This window comes from Rhipicephalus microplus, chromosome 1 (assembly GCF_043290135.1).
Source record: "Rhipicephalus microplus isolate Deutch F79 chromosome 1, USDA_Rmic, whole genome shotgun sequence".
Taxonomy (NCBI): domain Eukaryota; kingdom Metazoa; phylum Arthropoda; class Arachnida; order Ixodida; family Ixodidae; genus Rhipicephalus; species Rhipicephalus microplus.
In genome coordinates, this window is record NC_134700.1 from 218823352 (window position 1) to 218847542 (window position 24191).

The following is a 24191-nucleotide window of genomic DNA, read 5'->3' on the forward strand; positions in this document are numbered from 1 at the left end:
TCTAAGCAAACACTCAGGTAGGCGTACAGAACTGTAATTAGAGCTTCTACAGCCACCGCTCTCTGACTCTGGAAAACGCGGCTGCTATCAAGCAAACACTCGAGCCCTTCATACCAGCAGGACCGAGCGAAGTCACCATTACGACGTCTTTCTGTAGGAGTACACTTCCAATTCTACACCAAAGAGCTTCTGGTTCGCGCCAAAAGAAATGTTGTGGGGTGTGAACTAATGACGTGCCAAGGTACCGTGTGGCCTGTGCCAGCCAGAGCTTCTTTTCTTATTGACTGCACTGAGTAGGAGCGTTGTCACCTCGTGACAACTAGAGGGAACGCTAATGAGTTTACACCCGGGCGAAAGGTGAAAGCGTAGGACGAGACTCAAACATTGGAACGGAATAAGTTGGAAGTTAGGCCACACTAAGTTGAGGACGGGCGCAATAAAACAGGCCCTGTGCTCAGCTCTATTTTGACGTTTACTCAAAGAGATGCACAGTTCACAGTGTGCCTTGTCTGTCACTCGGGCATTTATTACTTCGACGTAATTTTCGCGAATGTCAACGCATGCACTATGCACATTTGTTGCAGAAATTATTTATGAATTTCGCTATATTTGTTTAGAATAGTTTGAAATATCCCTGACTTTCTGTGAAGTGTAGGGTATAGTAGGGTAAACATGTGAATTTGCGCCTGTGAAGTGTAGGGTAGGGACTATCGTCTTTAAAACAGTGAGCATCTGTTCTGTAATCAATCGACAGCAGTTTATAGCCTAGCAGACAGCGAAGATATGTACAAATATTAGCAGGTGTAGCAGATTACACTTGTACTGATATCAGGTGGATTTTGATCAGTCAGGTAAGAGTGCCACCAGGCGATATGCACATAACCGCAATCACGTTATGGTGAAACACGCTTATATTTTTTGCCTGATCTCTCTCGGGAGCTGGTATGTCGAGGAGTTGCTTTCAGTAAGCAACACGCTTTCTTGGCCTAAGGGCTTTCACATAAACGGAGGTAACGTTACAGAGTAAACAGAAAGGTAGGAAACGTTTACCGGAAACCGAAAAGCAGTACAGATGAAAGGCTTCCTTCTTGTTTTCGCGCACAAAAAAAACTAATTCCAGACAGCCGTTTATATTAGCAGGGCTTTTGTACGAATAGGTGAACTAAATTTGACAAGGAAATGTTGAACCTCGTTGTATTTACAGAAATAAATTGTGGCTATTGAAGAGTTAGTGTCCTGTGACGTCTTGGACGAAGCTACAACGGTATACATGCTGAATACTCAGAAAGTAAAGTTTTTTGTGGATTTATTGTATGTTTGTATGTTTTTCTGTATGTTCTTGTACGTAGATTTTTTGTATATTTGCGTATAATGAGAGAAGAATTCGTATTAAAATAGACAAGTGTACTGGCATATATGTAGGCGCCCTAGTCTGCATTAAAAAAAGCCTGGAGACAGAAAGTCCCTACGGATAGACGGCAGTGCACGTTTCTGAGCAAGTCACAATAAATGAAGAAAAAATTGATCATGCGGATTATGACGAGGGCCTTTGAAAATATAACAAAGTAAAGTGACTTAAAGCAGCAAACTGTTGGGAAAAAATTGAGGAAAATTTGCGTTAAAGAGCGAAGTTGAAGAGCAGTAAACGTAAATAAGGGTTTGAGCTAGCTGCACTGTTGAACACGTCTTTCACATTGAGAGAGATTCGCCATGGTTTTTCGTTATTAATCATCTTGAAATGGATGGTTCGTAGTAAATTCTCGTGAGTACATTGAGGCCAATCACGTTTAGCTGTAGCGCTGACTCGTAAAAAAAGGCGGTATATAAATAACATGCCCGGCCCATGTCCAATTCCTCTCATAGTTGAAATCAAGAAGAAGAAATGCACATGAGCCGGGTATGTTTCGCGTAGACAGGACAACCGCCAGTCAATAAGGGTAACTAACTGGATTCCCAGAGAAGGCAAGCGGGTTAGGGGGAGACAGAAGGTTAAGTGGGCAGATGAGATTAAGAAGTTTGCGGGTACAAATTGGCAGCAGGAAGCACAGGACCGAGTTAACTGGTGGAACATAGGAGAGGCCTTTGTCCTGCAGTGGACGTAGTCTTCTGCTGCTGCTGCTGCTGCTGCTGCTGATGATGATGATGATGATGATGGTGGTGATGATGATGATGGTGATGATGATAATAATTCTTGATGCCGGCAAATGTGAAAGGCTGTGATGAAGGTTTGGAGAATATTTGGAGTAGGAATCGCAATGGACACACATTTTTACCACGTGTCCGTTGGCTATGGGGCGGTTGCCAACCGCGTGAAGATTCAGCACAATAATAATCAAGCTATTCTTAACACAGGTTAAAAACATGTCGTATTCACGTCAACAGTAAAGCTAAAGCATTGATTATTGTTTATTTTGCAGCACAATATTCCGCACTCTTTACGTATGCATCTCATACGAACGCATCGAGCAGTTTCTCTCAGCATTGACGCTGGGTTTAAACACTGCACAGAAGCAATTAGGGAACAACGTTCACTCAACGAAGATAAATTTCAGATGCATAGATAGCAAAAGCACACTGGCACCCTGCTCAATCTTCGTTAAGGTCTTCGATGGGCGTACCAAAGCACGGTAAACAGTCACTGCGCCCTACAAGCAAGTCTGTGTTTCATTATGCAGGGTCGATAGCGGCCCGATGCAATAAGAAGGCTGCTTTGACTATGAGGATTATTATCTCCAATGCCCTGAACCAAAAAAGAGCGAGCACTAAGGAAATAGACGAGAGACAAGAAACATGTTAATCCGTCACCGTGCAAGCCCTGCAAAGTGAACTGCGTCAATGCACATAGTATCAAAGGGACAGTGCTGTGCCGTGATGGCAGCTCCCTCGTCCTCATTTTCTGGTCGCGTGCTGGGTTTCATTTTAAACTAGTGCAGTGTGACATGCCCCCATTTATGATTCTGTGTTGTGACGATACCACGCTGCCCACATCTGTATCAACACTAAACAAAACAAACAAAAAACAGATGTAGTGGTAGCTGCATAGTTTCATTGTTTTTTTGCATCATTTGTACGCCCTGTACGTGGTATGTATGCGCGCGGACGTACATCAAGCAGACTACCGTGGTAGCATAACACGTGTGGTGTCGCTATGCTGTGCTTGAGGGTACATGATAGATTCCCGACCACGGCGGCCGCACTTCGGTGGGGAGGAAATACAAAAGAACACCCGTAAATTAAGATATATGTGCGCATTGGAGAACCCCAAGTGGTCACAATTAATCCTAATACCCATCTACAGCGTGCCTAAAATTGATATATTGTTTATCTTGTCATTATTTAGGCATTTATGCCACACATGAACGTCAGCATGATGGTTTGAACTGAGAGCAAGGTGAAACAAGTTCAAGGGACACGGAACGTAGGTAATCGTGAATGTTTAGTGCAAGTGTCTGCGTGCTTCAATCCAAATGACCTCGAATGACGATAGTTTTATGTCAGTGGTGTTAAAAGAGTCCTTGCCTCATCCGCAGCCACTCTTCATGCTATTCTCCCGTACCTTTTTGGTCCTGCAATTGGCAGCACCCTGTAGTCGGCAGAGGGCTTTTTCGTGCATAGCATTACGTTTTCGGCGCAGCGCAAGAAACACTCGAGTCTTTACAGTTACCTATATGTGTGTTCTTTATTAAAGGAACACGCGACTTAATAGTTACATCTTGACGTTTTGCCTCAAATACGTGTAATACTTGTTTTTGTATCAACAATATTCACAAGTATGAACGCAGCTACCAGATTAAGATGTCCTGGCGTTCAGCCAGGGCTTAAACTTTGACTGGGTGGCTGAATTGTGTGACAGACAGACAAACGGACGAACGGACGGACGTACGGACGGACGGACAGACAGACAGACAGACAGACAGACAGACAGACAGACAGACAGACAGACAGACAGACAGACAGACAGACGGACGGATGGACGGATGGATGGATGGATGGATGGACGGACGGACGGACGGACGGACGGACGGACGGATGGACGGACGGACGGACGGACGGACCAATATTTCTGCGTTTAAGTGTCACAAGAACGGTTATCGTCTTTAATCCAAACCGCACGAAACGCGCCACATTGCAAGTGCTTCACTTTCACCCGAGTGCCGTTAGCTGTGCTCATGGTTATACCCTAAGAGGCGTAAAGCTAGAAACGCTAAGTGCCACAGAAGTCGGGCAAAAGTAACCGGAGAATTACTTCTCAGACTTTTTGATATGGCTCAGACGTACTCGCAATTTAACTTCAAAGTGGAATGACTTGAAGTTTCGCATTGCAAAAAGTGTCATTTCAAGCACACTTAAATGTATACACTGAATAAAAAGATTCTGATTGCCACACTTACGAGAAAAATTGCGCCTTGACATACAGCGATAATAAAAGACGCGTTGGTACAAATTTCTACTTCTTTTCATTTGATATTTTATTCGCATGGTGATTTCTGATACTTCAGCCGAAATACCATTAACGACTGTGATGCTGTTTTTACTTTCCATCGTTTGTGAAAAACGCATTAGCATATCTATTTTAACGCTTTGGCTTGAAGCCTGTGTGCAGTAAATGCGAAATCGATGGTAAAATAATATGAAACGTTAGAAGAACGTATTCAATCAGTTGAAAGTTTTCAAGATTGAACGGCTTCTAAGTAGGGGAAGCCAAAAATTTTAATGCAGCAGGTTTATCATCTCCATGGTATTTCAAAGTGTCGTATTATTTTTTTTCAATCCCTCATAAACATTAGTCACAGGATGCAATGTAGTAATACACCTCACAGTTTCTTATCATGTTCCACGCCTTGTCAAACAGAGTTCGGATAAGTCCTTCTCTTATTCTGGAGACTGAGGTGGTAATGAGAGAACCTGATGATATTATGGCATTGGTTGCTTTTGCTTCATGAAACGTCTTTTGGTGAGGAGAAAAAAAAACACCTGAAGAACATACATACATACATACATACATACATACGTACGTACGTACATACATACATACATACATACATACATACATACATACATACATACATACATACATACATACATACATACGTACATACGTACGTACGTACGTACGTACATACATACATACATACATACATACATACATACATACATACATACATACATACATACATACATACATACATACATACATACATACATACATACATACATACATACATACATACATACATACATACATACTGTAGATGTAGAGGCGCTTGGGCATGAGTGCGTGTGGGGCTTGGTGGAAGACTTGAAGAAGTCAGAATAAGAACACCTGGCCTAGCGCACAGGAGGTGTGTCTTATTTCTCTCACTAGACGCAGTCGTCGTAAACGACCCCTTCAGGCAGACAATGTCTTTGCTCGTGCCTCTACGGCATTGAGCTGCCGCCACTCGAGAGAAGCCGTCTACGCTTATTCGGCCATGCAACCCGGCATCCTGCCAGCGCACCAAGCACGGTTCGGGAACGGCGTATATGCCTCCTCGTCATCTCACAACCTCCCGGTGTGGCGACCGCTGGATCTAGTGAACCGGACTCCATCGTCCCGCTAACCTCCAATGAGCGCCGTGCGTATACCGGAGCTGCTGATGACGGCCTCTGCTCTTCATGATTCTCAGCCTAGAACTCCGTGGAGCCTTCGCCTGCTCTTACGCAACTTTTGCAAGAGGCCGACGACTTTCCATCGTTGCGCGGCGGTATTCGGCCGACCTTCTTACCATATCCGGCACATTCGGAAGTACCGGTGTTCCGCGGCATACAGGATGGCGCCAACATATGGGTCGCGACCATACATGCACTCGGCTTGCACCATGCCTTGCCCGAAGTGAAAACAAAAAGTGACAGCCATTTACTGTCTTCAGGCATGGCAGAAATACGAAGGTGTTGAGCAGCGTTCCTGGATACAATGGAGTGGCTGGCTGATTGCTGCTTTTGGTCGCATTGGTCACGACACCTGCACGTTTAGCCTGACAAATGCCGAGATCGAGCTCAGGGGAACCCGCTCGAGGCTACATCTGTATATTGCAGCTCATATTATCATATCATATTATGTGCATTCGTGCACGCAAAATTAAAAAAAAAGGGTTCGACCCAACACCTTCGATTTCCCCGGCTACGCTAGTTCTTTCTATTATATTAGATTGTGACTTTAAAAATACAAAAGAACCTTGAATAGGTTTAGACAGCGAGCCGAGTATACTAGGTAGTTTAAAAATTCAGCAGTCTGTATTCGACGAAAGAAGTTACGTTTGCATCTCTCGGGACATGAATAATGCGGAAGCGCCACTAAGCGAAACGTCTACCGCACGACAGCTACCTCTGCGCACTTGCTTGCGGCGTCCGGATGGTTTATTCCTTATTCTTATTCCCTTGACGACAGGCGTAAACGAATACTCCTTAAGTATGCCAACAGCGTTAGAGACCACACTATATGACTTGGGAGCCAGAAATATGACTGAAGGAAATATCATGTAGTGCTGAGTCGTGCTCTACCTGCAAGATCTGTTCTTTTCTTTTCTTTCTTTTTTTCCCCATTCCAATTGAGTTATGCCTCGCCGTGTGTCACGGCTTCTTCGTTGAAAGTTGTTTTTGCGGAGTGGTTTGCGTGGCTACCTGAATGGGCAGAAAACGCTTACTTGGGGAGAAGGCATATTCCCTCCATTGGCATTTCACTGCTGTGACTGCCTATATTGGAGATGCCGACAAACGTGGCCCTGGCAGCTTTGATAGTGATACGGACAAACACTGATAACTCGCTAATCTGCATAGAAAAGTTAGATAACGTGCAATTGTATCAGTGGTAACGAATTGGTGTTTTTTTTCTTCTGAAATATTTTATAAACGTACAATTCTCTTCGTTCTCTTTGATTTCTGAGAAAAAACAAAATCACTTGTATTGACGAAATATGGATGCTCGTAACAAATAAGCATTGGAGTTAAGTAATAATTGCATTCATTGAGCTATTAAAGGTCCCTAGCCATAAAGATGTTAGGGTAACCGCTACGTTCATTACCTGCCTCGTCATGTAGAGTCATGTAGAGTCCAACATGCCTCGTCATGTAGAGTCAAGATTATTGGCGCATTATCATTGCCCATGTTCGGGCCACGCAGTGTGGCGTCTATGTGAAGGCTATGTGAAGTGTGGTGATGACCTACTTCACCGAATGGGGAATGATTCGTATTCGATGGGTTGCGTCTGTAATTTAGTTTTATACCTAGCTCGACGCACTGCCCGTACAAGGCGAAATGATCATACAGGCGACAGATCGAAGGTGCGTGGGGTTGTCTTGGGCTGAACGCCGGGCAACGTGGAAGGCGAACGAGGCTAACACGAATAATGCAAACAGCTGTCATCGTGCTGCCCAACGTGAATAATCATCACTCTTACTTCAGTGTCACCAGCGCATTAACAGTTGCAAAGTCAAGCGAGCAAGGGAGTGCCAGTTTTTAAGTGTGAATACACTTTATAAGCGACCCCAAACCATCCACCGCCGTCGGCGGCATCCGCAGTCTTTTCTCTATCTTTAAAAGAAAGAGGACTTGACGGACCGCAGCGCGACGCTCTACCGAATAAGCCATGGACGCGACGCTGATATCGGTGTCAGTAACGCGCCTTATACCACCTCCCCCTTCGCTCGCTCCTCCGCTCTCCTCGCTCGCTGCAGCTGCGCGCGCACCCCTCTCTCTCGCGTGCCCGCCTTCTCTCTCAGTCTCCCGTCGAGAGCGGGTCGTGAGGGGGAGTAAAATTAAAATCCGTTGGCATTCGCTAGTGAGTTAACGTAAACTCCCCTGTGTGATGAAATTGCGATTCCCAGGAACCATTACACCATAAAGGCACCATAGTGTGATTAATAAATATAATAGTGCGAATTAATAAATACCCCTCATAGCGTCATCCCGTGTATTCGCACTTAACCATGTTCACCCTCGGGGAAATGCTTAGGAGTTTTTTTCGTAGTCTCGGGAGGCCATTCGTGTAGTCTATATGCGCATAACCGTTCTGCGGGTGAGTGCGGGTCTTCGTGCAGACATCCATTATTCACAAAAGCTGGAGCACGGCCAGTGAAACGAACCTTGATGGTAGTTTACTTACGCCTGTCGTTCTCACCCCTTTTGGGCTTTTCCTCAGTGCATGATAGTACGAGCGTCAACCAACTGTCGAGCCATCAAGTCAAGCCGGCGTGACTGATGACGCTATGGTTGAACTGTTATTTTTTCCCACCTTATTGTAGGATAACCAGTGGTTACTAGTTCCATGTTTACCTCTGAATAAAAAAAAATGCAATGCTAAAAGACATATTAACATACAAGGAACACGGAACTGTCGCTACTGCAAGACTTGAAATTTTTTTTTGTGTATCTGTGACAGTTTTTATGGCTGTTCTAGTGTTCTCTAGCACTAATGTTTTCTTCAGAAGTCATGAACCAACTAGCCGGAGAAAACGTTATGCTAAATCAAGTAAACTTTGCTAAAGTGGTAGCTTGAACGTATTGGTAGACATAGTTAAAAAAAAACAGCGTGAAAAACGAGAGACCAGACGAAGAAGTACACGTACAGAACACTCTGTACTGCTTCGTCTGGTTTCTCGTTTTTCGCGATGTTTGTTTTTTCAAGTAAACTTTCCTACATTTCTTTTTCATTCATTTCTCTCTCACATCTTCACGCGATCTGGTTGGTGCATTAACTTCAAATTCAGAATGTCGCAAATTAAGCCAGTGGTTCTTAAGTATCGCAACGAATGAAGACTTTTTACAGTAGAGATGCTTACCGTTTGTCCGTTCTGCAATGTAGGGGAGAAAGAATAATCATCAGGCGTCTGAATACGTGTGCCCGGTGCGTGCTCTCCTGCAGTGGTGGTTTGTTCGGTGTGGAATGCGAAAACTTACATAAACAAGGGAATGAGCACAGAAAGATAAAAATTGAAAGAGAGAAAAAATCAGAAAGTAGGTAAAGAGGAATACAAGAAACAATAGAAAGAAGGGGAAAAAGTGAGCAAGCATAAAAGACATAGAAGGAGATAGTTACAAAAAGAGATAGACAAAAAGACAAAAAACGTATAAAGTCAGCAAGAAAAAAGTAAGAAACATGGAGAGATATAGGGAGACAGAGACAGAAAGAAATGGAAAGAGGGAGTGTGAATTCGAAAAAAAATATGGAAATAGGGAGAAAGAAATAACCCCTAATTGACAGAAAAAAAAAAGATTTTTATAGTGGATCTATTTGGATGCTCGAATATTGCTAAACAATACCCAAACCAACATGTCTGCATAAGCGTGATAAGGGGCAAACAGTACCATATGTCCAGCGTATCACATTCATGTATACTGTGGCAATACGTTAGGAAGACAATTTGCATTGAAGAAAATATATCGAGATGAATATTTCAAGACATTTGTCAACTCACGTGGCGCGTGATTGTTCTAGATAATCGCATTGAAAAAAGCAGAAAAAGTGACGTGGCTGACGGTGTGTGCCTCTCTCCACTTTTGAGTAAGACACTCGCGAGAAATGGTTTTCTGTTTGCATCATACAAAGGGGGATGCACCGGATGTAAAACCTGCCTCGTTGAATTGCGCACAGGTGCTAGGAAATGCAGTGCTTTCAGGCAAGCTGAGCTGCTCATTAATAATAAAAATGTGTGTATCCTTAAGCTTTCCCTTTAAGAGTTGAATGCAGTAGCGATATGCTGTCCCTAGTGCGTACTTCAAACACTTATTGCATGAAATCTTTTCGAACTTGCTATGCACCCACTACGCGAACTTAAAGGAATAGGTGCCGTAACACAGGATGACTGGCTTTAAACTAAGAAGTCATCATTATAATCGCATGTTCTGACACCCCACGGCAATGTACGCTTGTACCACGCATTGTTGCTGCAATAGTTCTTGTTGTGTTGGGAAGCACGTATACAGGATGCGTGTGTTCGCAAAGCATGAACTTTACTTTCACTTTAATTTGAAGCAGAAGTTATCTTCACGGTATTCTAAAGCAAACGCGTAGCTTTGTGGAAGAACAACCACTTGTCATGCATATGACCCGGGTTGAGTCCCCACCAATACACAGAATTTTTTATTCCTTATTTTGTTTGCATATTTCTCGAATTTTTTCAGGCACACACGGAATAATTTTTCGCTCCCTACCACCGACGCCAGAATTTATGTGAAACGACCTCTCTATTGCTATCGCATTAATACCTAGAGTTCGGCGTGATAATACCTAGGGTTCGGCGTGTCAAAACGATGATATGATTATGAGATACGGCGTAGCGAAGAAATCTGGAAAACTTTGATATCTGGTTTGCTTTAACATGCCTGACGTGTATATAGCAATTCGCTTCCATAAAAAAGCGATCACCGAGACTGGGATCAGACCATTGACTTTTGGGTCACCAGGCGTGTACCGTAAGCACTATACCACAGCATCTGAAGGATGCTCCCTGGACAGCAGGCGCATGCCATCGGCTTTATCAGCCACTTGTTCTAGTAGGTTAAAGAATGGCCCGGTGTATCTGCGTGATTTCCTGACAAAAGTCTTCAAAAGACGATAGTATTTTTTTTCTGGCGAGAAAGGATAAAGCGTTTATTTGACGTTATGCGCCAAAAAATGGGGGAGTAGGCGTCCATATGAGATATGGACGCTATCTAGCAGAAATTTGAAGAAACAGTTTTTCTAGAACGCAAAGCCACTGGTAGGTGGCAGCACTATGTGGTTTAGTGAAGCGTAGGATACACCTGTATTTCGGTCATAGCGTCGCATCGCCAGCACTGCGTAGTAAAGACTGTGGTTTTTAGAATTACGTATATATGCATTTTAGAAATAAAGTAACACACCATCTAATGACCACGTACTGATGCTGCACCCGAATATGCATAATCTTTATTTTTCATTAACAGTGTTCACCAGTATTAACGCAGCCAGGAGATCAAGATGGGTTGTGCTTGAGCCAGGGGTTAAACTTTCCTCTGATGGCTTAATCGAATGACAGACAGGACCAGAAGGGCAGAGTGAAATTTCTGCGTTGAAGTATCTCAAGAAAGACTATCGTCTTTAAAATTAAGGGGAAAGTACTAAATAAATACGCAATGTGTTTAATTTAGTCGCCAGTTCTGGTGATGCGGTAACAACCGGGTTACAGCGGGCAGAACGCTCTTGTTTTCGCAGCAACTAAAGCTGGCTTTGCCGCATAAAGACTGCGTTTGTAGTGGTGCACGCTTTACAAGAAAAAAGTTTTTTTTTTAATAAATATTGCAGCACTGCGTGACAGTAAATGAACGTTTAAGTTCAGGTCAAATTTTGATGTCCCATATCAAAAGGAAACTAAAAAGAAACGATAAGCTAGTACAGGCTGACGAAATAGTTTCCTAAAGTTATATTATCGTTCATATCTTCAAAATGTAAGGTAATCATAATAGCGAGAGGAAGTCAAGGTGTGTTGAAAATTGTGCTGAAACCGCTACACACTGAGAGAGCACCGCATTGAATTTGGAACTTATGATCGCTACAAACCCGCGCTGTGAACATGAGTGCATCATATAGAGTAATATGTTTATTGAACCATGTTGGTGCAAGTACGATGTTTCCATCATTAGCTTTGGTAAATTTTGGCAGTGACGCCATAAACAATTTGTTTGCTCCTGGCAGTGAAAAGACGGTAACTAGTGCTCACTCGCTTCATCTTCTTATTTTACTTCACTACCCTAACCCTAGCGCCGATTTGTACAGCCGTGGAACGAATAACTAAGATGGGAGAGTTTGTTTAGTGACTATAAATCACGTGACATCCCGTAACTGATAATCATGGGACTAGAATCGCGTAACATCACGTGACTATACATGACCTAAATAAATTAACAATAAAAATAACTAGTCACGGGAAAATGATGTAACATTAGGAAAACAAATACTCATGAGACTAAATTACGTAGACTCACGTACCAGCGAGTCAAGTTACTGAAGATCATCTCGCATCGGATCACGTGACTAACTTATGCAGCATGCGTAATGACTAGTCATGCGACTCAAAAATAGCGTAACGTTACTTCACATGTCCCATTACAAAAAGTCACGAAACGTCACGAAATGACCACTGGATGAAAAATCACGTAACACGTAACGTCTAGTCACGTGACAATAAATTACGTAACATCACGTAATACATTGAGACGTGAATAAAATAGCGTAGCATGGCGTAACAATCACCCACGTCACTACAACTACGCAACATCACTTAATGGCTTGTCACGTGACATGTTCCTGTCAATGACCTTGTAACAACTAGGCGCGAGACTCAAAGTCACGATACATTACACAAATAGCTAGGCACGTGACAACTTCCCACTAAAACCGCATAAAATCTAGCGACGTGACATATTTCCTCTGAAACCATACAACAGCTAGTGACGTGTATAAAACCCTGTAACACCACGTAACTAGTCAGGTGATTAAAAGCACAAGGTCAGAGCTAGTAATGGGACTGAAATTGCGGAACAGCTAGTCTCGTGACGGGTTCCAACCAATGCCACGTGACACGCACATAGTGTGAGGAAACATTCAAAACCTCAGGGAGAGAGCCAAGCCTAACCATACTCAGTGCTGCTAGAAAAAAAAAACTTTGAAGCTCTAGCAACAAAAACTTTGCATCCCTAACAAAAACATAAAGGAAAAGCTAGTTCGAACGCTAGCTGCCCTGTTGAACCCAAGTACAAGAGGAGCTTTTTTTTTTTCGCACCGTATGGAACCTTGACTGTTGAATAAGACAGTGATCCCGACAATGAACAAGCTTGAGCTCGCCTTGCCCTGAATTGAGTTTCTGATTGCCTGGCAAGAAATGAAACCGGAAACCCATCACAGAGAAAAAGAATATATATCGTCGCTAGAAAGGACGAATATGTGGGAATGGAGCCAGCTTGTTGTAGCGTGTTACTTTCAACGGGGAAAAGGGGGACAGTAAAGGAAATGACTATGCAGGAGGCATGTCTGAAAAAATGTACAAACTGCGCAGTGTACAGGTATTCAAATGCGTAGGATACGCTTCCTTCACTAGCTCTTAGAATTGGGAGAAATGTAATCTCATTTGATGCTTTATAAAAAATGGCTTTTTCGCGGCATTTTTTTAGCATTGTTTAGGACCTGCAGCACTGATAGAAAAGCTACCAAACCACACAGGATTAGTCTACCCATTTGGATAGTAAAAAATATTCGGGCATCACCTGAAAAAGTGGTTCAAATATGAAAATACTTGCAATTTCGCATTTTTTTAGCAATTTAGATAAGCAATTTTGCATTCTTTTAAAACCAATAGGGCTTATTTTAGGTAATTGATACTAACGCACAACAGTTGGTGTACAAAGTGCTTTTTTGAGCTTACCGTTATTTTATCATGATGTTTAGGTCCATCAGCTAGCTCAAAAAAACGTAATGTAAAATCAAAATGAAAAGATTGATGAAAACGTCATTTTTTTGTATAAGAGATAAGAGACACCGCCCTTGCATTTGATAAAGAAAGAAGAGAAAATTTAAAGTTCGAATACGGACCTTCAGCAACCGAGGTATTGTTGTAATCAAATTGGAGTGCGAAAAAGAAAGACACAATTCAAGGAAAGGTATACACGCTCCACAGAAGTTGAACTCGCTACTGTATCGTGCCGAAGTAGCCCTGGGCACGTCATTCTTTTCATTTGATTGATGTGTAGTGGGGAATTCACAAGGCAATGACTAGTGGGACCATCGCTGAGTGCGAAGCGCGAGCGGGAGCACGAGCTGTAGACGCTGGACTGCCCGAGCATTTGTTTCTGTACCGGCTGTCTGCCTTTTACCTGGCGTCGCTATTAAACCCCCTTGCAAAGTGGTGGAAGTGCGCTGGGTACGCAAACCTAGAACTTCGAAGCCGGAAGCTGCCCACTGCATCAACAATGCTTGATCAGACGACCGAGAAAGGCACTACCCAGCAAAGCACGGCCCAATCTCAACTGGTCATTGTGCCTTCCACCCTGCGCCAACGAGATCCACCCTTCTTCAGCGGCACCGAGGACCAAGATGTGGAGGACTGGTTGCAGCTGTTTGAAAAGGTGAGCGCCGCCAACAAGTGGGACGACCCCTCGAAATTGGAGTATGTCCCATTTTATCTCAAAGACGTCGCCAGCCTGTGGTTCACAAACCACCGTACTGAATTTATCACTTGGGCCGGTTTCAAGACCACCCTCGCAGCTGTGTTCGATCGCCCCGCAGTGCGCAAGCTGCGTGCTGAGCAGCGCCTACGCGGACGTGCACAAAGGCAGGGCGAAAACTTCACTAGCTATATTGAAGATGTAATCGATTTATGCCGGCGCTTTAACCCTGAGATGACCGAACATGACAAGATCAGGCTAATTTTGAAAGGCATAGACGATGATGCCTATCAAATGTTGCTGGCAAAGGGCCGAAAAACCATATCCGAACTTGTGACCTTGTGCCAGAGATTGGAAGAGATTCGGAAACAACGTGCAGCAGTTCGGAGGTCGACGACTGCAGACGACCCTCTCGCTGCCCTGGCCGTCGGTGGTGACAGCTCCCTGCTGGAGCAGATAAAAGAATATGTACGCGAAGAGGTCGCACGACAGCTTTCGTGTCTTTCGTATCTGCCGACCACCGAAGCACCAACGAACCGCCTAACGCCGACAATCAGACAGGCTATTCAGGAGCAGGTCTCCGAGGCATTGCCATTACCTACGCCTGCCTCTCCACCAACGCCTGTTGCCGCGCCATTGACTTATGCGGCCGTCGCGGCAATGCCTCCATCTCGTCTGCCAATGTATACGCCACAACCTGTGCGACCGTCCACCGCGCCGTTTCCAGCTACACAGCAGCACACCGGAAATCCTTGGCGCACTGCTGACAACCGGCCCATATGTTACTTTTGCAGAATTCCAGGTCACGTTGCACGTCTATGTCGTCGGCGCTTCACAGTTAACGCACCAAGATATCCTGACTATTCGTTTCGGCATCCATACCACGTGCCTCACGTACCACCTGAAGTTCATCAACGCGATGCGCATACTGCTTCCGGCGCCCGAACATTCGCTTCTAGACGTTCTACTTCCCGCTCGCCTTCACCTTCAACAAGTCGTCGTTCTGTATCGCCTATGCTTCGACGACCCACCCCCATTGAGACGGAAAACTAACTGCCGCAGCTCCGGAGGCACGAGCTGCGTCATTGTCTAATCGTTTAAGTCCTCGCCTGTCTCCCGCCAATCTTATCGATGTAATCGTCGAAGGTGTACGAACACTCGCACTCATCGATACCGGTGCCGCGATATCTGTGATTAGTCAAAGACTCTGCCGCTCTCTTCGTAAAGTGACGATGCTTTCTCCCGTAGTTTCTCTTAGTACTGCGAGCGCCCAACAAATTGAGCCCGTCGCGGCATGTACAGCAAAAGTGGTTATTCGAGACGTGTTGTACACCATTAAATTTTACGTGTTGGCTTCATGTTCCCACGATGTCATCCTAGGATGGGATTTTTTATCACGTCATCACGCCATCGTGGACTGCGCTCGGGTCGAAGTGGAGCTGTTACCGTTTCGTGATGCGCCTTTTGTTGATGCGGCCGTATCTAGTGTGGCTAACTTTGTCGTCGCGACGGACATAGACCTTCCTCCTTTCAGCACCCAGTTTGTCCCTGCCATGTGTGCTTCACTTTCTTACGCTACCGTCCTATTCACGCCATCTGACATCTTCGGTAGCCGCCACCACACATCGCTGCCATTCGCCGTTATTGAGCTTTGTCAAGACACTACCGGGATATTTATTTCCAATCCCAACTCGTGCCCCCTCAGTTTGCGCCGCAACGAGACGCTCGGCCACAATCAGCTTATCGATGAAGGTACTATCGTGCCTGCCGATTTCTTCGACACCAAGCCGAATATGGAGCTGAACGCGTTGGTTCCTCACTTTGCCTCGAACAGCGTGTCTACCGATGCATTTTACCGTTCTATTGACAGCCATCTCGCCCCGGCTCAATGAGAGCAGCTTGTTACCCTGCTGCACGAATTAAAGCGTTCGTTTGACTTTCCCCAAGCGGTGCTAGGAAGAACGAACACCGTTGTGCACACAATTGACACAGGAAAGAGTACTCTTTTGCGCCAGCGCCCTTATCGTGTGTCACCAGCGGAGCGTCGGGTAATTTCAGAACAAGTAGACGACATGCTACAGCGTGGCGTCATCAAGCCTTCTTGTAGCCCTTGGTCTTCCCCAGTTGTACTCGTCAAAAAAAAAAAAAAGGATGGTTCAATCCGATTCTGTGTAGACTACATGTGCCTAAATAACATTACGAGGAAAGATGTTTACCCTCTTCCCCACATAGACGACGCTCTCGATTGTCTCCAAGGTGCAAAATTTTTTTCCTCGCTTGACCTTCGCTCGGGTTATTGACAGGTCCCAATGGCTGAGTCTGATCGTCCAAAAACGGCGTTTGTCAAACCGGATGGCCTCTATGAATTTACCGTGATGCCATTCGGACTCTGCAATGCGCCTGCCGCATTCGAGCGAATGATGGAGAGCATTTTACGCGGTCTCAAATGGAACATTAGCTTGTGCTATCTTGATGATGTTGTGGTTTTTTCACCCGATTTCACTTCGCATCTCACTCGTCTGCGTAAGATTCTACAGTGCCTTACAAACGCCAGGCTTCAGCTTAACCTGAAGAAGTGTCACTTCGGGGCTAAACAACCCACCATACTTGGTCATGTTGTCTCAAAAGCCGGCATTCTTCCCAACCCTGACAAGCTTCGTGCTGTTGCCGAATTTCCTAAGCCGACTACTGTTAAAAAACTACGGAGCTTTGTGGGCCTGTGCTCCTATTTTCGTCGCTTTGTCCAGAACTTTGCCTTCATCATCGCTCCACTCACCAAACTCCTTGCTGGCCCTGCAGATCTTTCGAATTGGACAGCAGCCTGTGACGAATCCTTCGCAACACTGCGCCAACTCCTTACCTCACCACCCGTACTGTGCCATTACGACCCTACTGCGCCAACCGAAGTACACACGGATGCAAGTGGCGTCGGCCTTGGTGCAGTACTCGCGCAACGCAAGCCAGGTTTTACGGAGTATGTGGTCGCCTCTGCCAGCCGCGCCCTCACTAAGGCAGAAGCCAACTATTCTGTTACGAAAAAAGAGTGCCTCGCGATTGTGTGGGCGTTAAACAAGTTTCGCCCTTATTTGTACGGCCAAACTATTGATGTGGTAACTGACCATCACGCACTCTGTTGGTTGGCTTCGCTGAAAGATCCTTCCGGCCGCCTTGGACGTTAGGCACTACACCTCCAGGAATTCGACATACGCGTCGTCTACCGATCGGGCGAAAGCACTCTGACGCAGATGCGCTTTCATGACCACCCGTGAAATCTGATGATACGGATATATCAGCCCTGGACCTTCCCCTCTCTGCCATCAGCGTCACAGACATGCCATCCGAACAGCAAAAGGACCCTTGGATTGCCTCGCTCTTGAATATGCTTTCTGACGCATCAACTTCCGGTTACCCACGTGCTCTTCGCCGCCAAGCAATGCATTTCGCCATACGGGATGGCCTGTTATACCGTCGCAACTATCAAGTGGCGGGTCGTAAATGGCTGCTAGTCATACCCAGCCATATGCGGTCTGATATCTGCAAATATTTTCATGCTGAACCGCAACACGCACACGCCGGTGCGCTATAGACGTATGAGCGGATAAGCCAACGTTACTACTGGCGGGGTATGTACACGTTTGTACGCAAACACATTCGCTCATGTTCCCAGTGGCAGCAGCGCAAGACATTCCCTCATTCACCCGGTCAACAGCAGCCTTTGCCATGTCCTGCACGCCCATTTGACCGTGTTGGGATTGACCTATACAGCCCGCTACCGTGCTCTGTTGGTGGTAATCGATGGGTGATTGTGGCTGCCGACCATCTGACAAGCTACGCCGAAACGGCAGCGCTACCTTCGGCTGGCGCTCGTGACGTTGCAACCTTCATCTTCCACCAGTTTGTTCTTCGTCATGGTGCACCACGGGAGCTCCTGAGTGACAGAGGACGCGTATTTTTGTCCGAAGTTCTGCAGCAGCTCCTACATTCATGCCGTACGGTACACCGCACATCAACAGCCTACCACCCTCAGACGAACGGCCTAACGAAACGTTTCAACAGAACCCTCGGAGACATGCTCGCTATATATATTGATTCCGACCACTCCAACTGGGACGTTGTTTTTCCTTTAGTGACGTACGCCTACAATACGGCAATTCAATACACAACAGGCTTTTCTCAATTTTTTCTTTTATATGGTCGTGACCCATGCAACGCACTCGACACAATTTTGCCATACAATCCTGATACCTCCGAGTTCAGCACAGTTTCTGAAATGGCCGAACATGCCGAAGAGTGTCATCAGCTTGCACGGTCCTTCACAGCCGATAACCAAGCCCTCCAAAAAGATCGCCCCGACCATGATCTTGTTCAGAATACCTTCCCCGTCAGTTCTCTCGTGTGGCTCCGACTGCCTTTCCACTCTCCTGGACTGACACCCAAGTTTGCACCCAAGTATACGGGCCCTTACCGCGTCATACAGCACCCTTCTTCTGTCACCTATGTGATTGAACCGCTCAAGCCGTCCACGGACAAGCGCCGCCTTGGTCGTGAGACGGTACACGTCAGTCGCCTCAAGCCCTGTTACGACCCTCCTGTTCTCTCGTCACCTCGAGTCGCCAGGATGGCTCGTCTTCGTCACCGGGGTATTGTAGTGGGGAATTCGCAAGGCAGTGGCTAGTGGGACCATCGCTGAGTGCGAAGCGCGAGCGGGAGCACGAGCTGTAGACGCTGGACTGCCCGAGCATTTGTTTCCGCACCGGCTGTCTGCCTTTTACCTGGCGTCGCTATTAAACCCCCTTGCAGATGTCAATTTTTTTTATTTCTTGGGGCTTATGTCGCTCGACTGCTTACCCGTCAATCCCGACCATGGAGACCACATTTCAATGGAAGCAGAAAGCTTAGGCCCGTGTGCTTAGATTTGGGTGCACGTTAATGAACCACAGGTGGTCAAAAGTTTCGAAAGGTTTACACTATTAGGTCTCTCATGACGACAGCATGGTTTTGGGACGTTACACGACAACAATTATTATTACTGTTTGGTTCGTTCAATTCTGCCCTGTACCATAGCGAGGTAGCAAACAATTTCTAGCCTATTGAGCCTGCCCAGAATTTTCGGCTTTTTTTCATACTCGCACCAATGGGGACGCCACGCTCCCCATGTGAACTCTACAGCTGCAGTAGCTTACCAGATTACCATCCGTGTAATGGACCAACCTCCCTGCGGCACTAATGGACATTACACTCTGCTGGCGAAGGCTATCGGGATCGTTTAAAGGTCGTATACCAGGAGGCTGAGTATTTGCGGTGCGGTGAGACACGATTGAGTTGCCTGGTTCGTTACCGGTATAAAGAGAACGAAAGGCAATCAGTAGCAGGTTTAGGCTCTTGATTACTTCCAGTAGCCCGGACAGACCATCGGGTAATCAGCATCTACCAAACGTGCTGCTCATTAATCTTACCTCAAATATGCCAAGCTGATAGTGTGCAGCTATCAGGCCTCAGTGGGTTGGCGACCCTTAGACGAAGGTTTTGCCAATGCCTGTGAGTGAGTGAAGTAACTTTGTAGCGACCTGTGTCTCTTTTCTATACGGAGAGAACAAAGAAAAAAGAAAGAAAATACGCTTGTACCAGTGTTTGAAATGACCGGCGAAGCAGAGGGCCGGTAGGGTTTCGGTGCAGTGTAGAGGGCGTCCCTTTAACTAATGGCAAGGCTAATTGCTGACTGGCAGAAGGACAGTCTGAACATTTGCCTTGGCGTAATTTTCTTTCACGTTAATTATTTGCATTGCTGGCGTTGATGACGTGGATTGTTTATGAGCTTACGCATATTGGTACACTGATACACTAATACACACACAAGTATCCTGTTTTCAATATTTTCCTTATGCTCGGAACTTAGCGCCTACTTGAACGAAATATGTGAGATTCAGAGAAAAACTGGTGAGCTGACCAACACGGGAAAAAGATCGGGAGCATAAGTTTTAAGGCTGTTTGAGGACTTACTTGTTAACAATAGCATTGTATTATGGCAATCTGTATGCATGCAAAATATCTTACTTTTCTACATGAAAACTTTTTGAACCCACTACTAACTTTTGGCTATTGGTCCAACCGGTTTTCGGCAAGTCTGTACATTTTACGCTTGCCAATATACACTTAAATCTAATTGAATGGAGTGGAAGAGAAAGACCTATTTGAGACAGGGATCCTACATACCCAACTAGAAAGCTGGGCACCGAATTGGCACCGAATCCCCTTCTGGAAAAAACTGACATGATGAAAGTCAGAGGGGACAAAGAAGCTCAGACTCACAACTGATATCTGATTTATTTAAAAAACACAAAAAGTTATCAACAGTTTACAGCTGAAGAAAAAACGACATGTTACTGTCGACGAGTAACAACGTAACCAAAAAATCACCTGCTAAGGATTCAAATTGAACAATCATTGACAATTAGTTACCTGCAGTGCACGTGGAACGCAGATGCGCGAATTTCTTTTCAGACAAACGAATAGAAGCATAGCTAATACACCCGTCTAGTTTACTCCCGATGTGCAAGGCCTCTATTATCTTGCTGCTTATGCATTTACTTTCCCTCGAGGTAAATGCCGAATTGTTAAAGATGGATTCACAGCCACACTCTCTACAACTTCTTTTCAATAAATATATTGTGAGTTAGCGCTCGTTCGTCCCCTCATTCTTTCTTTGTTTCCCGTCCTGCTGCGCAGTTTTTTTTTTTTGTCAAGATGATAATTCATACGCCACAGTCAGTCGGCTTCGTGTAGTAGGAGTCGTTCTTACTTATTACTCTCCGGCCGTGGTGGAGATCTTTTTCAAAGTGCTGCATTGAGTTCACAATGACAGTTCCGGGTGGTTCATTGCTAAGGACATTGACAAATATCTCTTATCACGAGAAAATAAAGGTAATAAGTAATTACGAATACGGTAGATCAGTAGTTCACTCAAAGTTTAGTTGCTGTCCTTTATTATGCCCGTAATCAGCAATATTCAAAGGCTATTTGCGCCAGCATAATCATAGCTCGCATACATGTTCCAGTTCTATGAAGAATGTCTAAAGAAAACAACGCTTTCAGTTCGAGTAAAATTAGTCGCATCTTCTTATATTCTCTGCTAGGGAACACACTAATATATTTGGAAATATTTTATTTATTTAGACAATTAGAAACTTACATTTCATTTAATTAGCATCGCAGAGGTCGCATCTTAGCAAGCGGTTTCCTGAGCACACTAAAAAACGCTGCCCATCAGGCCCCATACGAGAGGTTCCACTCGCAGTAACCAAAGAGCCCTATACTTCTTGAACTCGTTTATCTCTTTCTATCATTCTTTTTCAGGTTTTTAAAAAGTTTGTAAACTGTGTGAGCTAAACGCTGTTGTTGATGTGCTCGTGTGTAAGGTCTATCTGCTGAATTAGGGAGCGCTTAGCACTATCCCATAGTAGAGTTCACAGTGCTCTAAATCATTAAGCATTGTTTTCTAAACCCCCGCTCTCTTGCGTAGTTCTTGTTTCCATGCTGAAATGAAAATCCATGTGGCTTGTGGATTGCAAGAAGTAGCGACATTTTAATCACTTCATTCATTTCTTTCAAGCTTAAGAGCTATGGAAGAACGCCAATGATTCGCATGCAGCAGGAAATATATAGCTTAAAACGTGCCCTACCAAACTTCTACTGAGACGATAGCCGTAATGGCAATTAGTAAAATAGTAATAAAAAATCATGTACTATTTAATTTATACACGAATGCATAAATGCATAAGACACCGAGCGCTTCGCCAGGAGCAAGGTAACACGAATAACGTACAAATGGTTACAACTGCGCAGCAAGCTGTGTTTTTCTTTAAACGTGGTCTGCTTAAACTTGGGCTGCTAGTACAAAAACATTTTTTCAATAAAATTATGAAATCGGAGAAGTTGTCATTATGGTTGCACCAGATACTCATTTCCTCTTAGTAGGCAAGATATGCCGTAAGATCAATAAGGGTACAAAATGTGAGTCAGTACGACATACGCTGTGAAATTACACATTAACGAAAATTCGCAGGTCAGTTCACATACAGAATAATAGGTTCATATGTCCCACACAAGGTCATTTTTCCTCACATGACAGTTCATATTTGCCTAATAGATAGACATGTACACAATTTCCACATACAAGTTCAGTTCACACGGAGACAGATGATTGCACGTGTTAAACACACTATATAAATATTACATACTTTTTTGCATGAAGACGACGTCGCATAGGGTCAATATTTCCATAAAATATTTGATTCCTCAAGAAACGTCTTGAAGGCAACAAGTGCTCTTTTTTGAAGACCTGCAGTTGGCCATGGACATAGTACTTTTGTCACTGTGAAGTGCTTCCTACCTTAAAAGTGCAAACTTATTCGTATTACTTGTCTTTGTGTTTGATATTTCGGGCACTCCAGAAGCAGGTGATGTACATATCCGTCAGGGTGGCCACCGGAGCACTCTGTACTAGGCGCACGCTTTATCTTGTGCAGGAAGTGTCGCGTAAATGCTGTACCAAGCCGTAAGCGGTGGACCAACGTTTCAAGTCTTCTATTGTCTCTTAACTCTGATGAGATGCTTAGTTTTACACATGGGTCTATTAAGTATAAGTCTGAACTATTAAATTTTTCGTCGAACCATTGGTATTTGGTGACGCTACAGGTTAGCTGTCTGAAAAGTAAACGCATTTCAGTGTATGAAATTGGCAGAAGAAATCTCCCTTCATTATTGTGGGCCTGATTGGCCGCGGCGTCCGCTGCAGTGTTTCCTAGAATGCTGCAATGACCTGGAGTTCATTGAAACTCGATCATGTGGTTAATTTTTCTTGCTTTTGTGTGTTATTTTAACGTCTCATATAACAGAGAAACGTTCTGAAAGAGGGTTTTATCGCTTTGCAGCGACGCTACAGCGACCTTCGAATGGCTAAAGATGACCCATATTTGTGACTCTTTTTCAAATGTTATGAAGCGTAGCACAGATAGAATTGCAAACATATCTGAAGAAGTAGAAGACGTCACTCGACATAATTTAAATGTCTACTCTATTGCCAAGTATGGTACGACAAACGCTGAAGAGGAGGAGTTCGCATTGCAAGAACCATCTGTATACACGTGAATATGCTGAGGATATAGGAAATAAATTTGAAATAGTGTCAGCTGCTGTGCAACTGTCACGAACATGTCCTTTTTAGATTTATACCCTCGACCGACAACTGTATTTTTCGGTCTTGGCAGCATCCAAGGAGAAAAATTATTATCTACTCTGTTTATCTCATACCTCGGTAGTAATGCTTTATGTTCCTGCGTGATTTTGTGTAGCTTACATTTATTGCTTTCTGAGTGTGCGAGGTTCAATGAATGAGACTCGTGCTGAGTTTTAATACGTAAAATACGGCAACAAGTTTCAACCGTTCGTATTACAAAGAATGGCGGATGACGAGCTTCGGCAATTACGAGACACCTTGATGTTGCCTGTGGCGCTCCCGTGCATACCCTTAACCCCCTTGCTAGTAATCTCTGAAGGCGCTCCTCTTTAGTTTTTGATAAATCCTGGAGAATCAGTACTGAATAGACAATCTTTTTTGTTTTATTAGTGCGTTATGCACTAGCAGTAGTAAAGAGACTGACCCCCCCCCCCCCCATGTTGTGCCAGCTATTCGACGTAACACGTTTATAACTATGTTGGCCCCTTTTTCGAAAGCACGGATTCGCGACGTCCATGACGGCTGTCTACCAAAGGTAACGCCAAGAAATTTATGTTCTTTCACCAATGTCAACGTCTGTCTATCCAGTGTGAGTTTGAAGTGGTTCATACGTCGTCTAGTGAAAGGTGATACCGCTGTTTTCACCTACGAGAGACTCGTGCCGCTGTCCTTCCAAAACATGTTGACAAGCTCAAGACCACGTTGCAGCACTGCTTTAACTTCGCATATATCTGGTCTTGAGGCTCATATGCCGACGTCACTGCGTAGAACGAATACCTCCATCCTCTTGGTGACTTTTCT